Raw genomic sequence first — 598 nt, 5'->3', positions numbered from 1 at the left:
AGGGCCAGTTTTCTGAGAGCAATGTCTGAGAGTTGCAGTTGTTCCACATTCTCACCAACCCTTTGTGTTGTCTGCCCTTTTTAGACATTCTGATGGAAGTATGGTGGTATCTCATTATGTTTTTTTTTTTAATTGTGATTTGGGTGAAAGTTTACAGAGCAAGTTCACTTTCCATACAGCAGTTCACATACACTGTTTCACGACATTGACTACAATTTACCCCAGTGCAACAGCTGCCCTCCTAGTTCCTCTTGATAGTTACCTCTTCCCTGTGCCCATTCCTTCATGCACTCCTGCCCCCTGAACTGTCTCCCTGTGCACAAACAGCCCTTCTTTCTGCCATGATTGTTCTCTCCAAGGAGTATATCTACCTCAGATGAATGTTCACCTCATATGGCTGTCTTTTGTTTGGCTGGAAGCCACAGGTGTGGTTTCAATTCCACACCTGAAGGGCAACTAGGGACCATGGTCTCAGTGGTTCCAGTAGGCTCTAACAGACCAGCGAACCTGTTCCTCCCTTTTTATTTTTCCCAAATGACTGAGTTTTGTTCCACATTGTTCTCCCTCTCTATCCAGGATCTCCTACAGAGATCCCCCT

This window comes from Orycteropus afer, unplaced genomic scaffold, assembly GCF_000298275.1.
Source record: "Orycteropus afer afer isolate SDZICR_OR568_19922 unplaced genomic scaffold, OryAfe1.0 scaffold00037, whole genome shotgun sequence".
Lineage (NCBI taxonomy): Eukaryota > Metazoa > Chordata > Mammalia > Tubulidentata > Orycteropodidae > Orycteropus > Orycteropus afer.
This window is presented reverse-complemented; position numbering follows the sequence as displayed.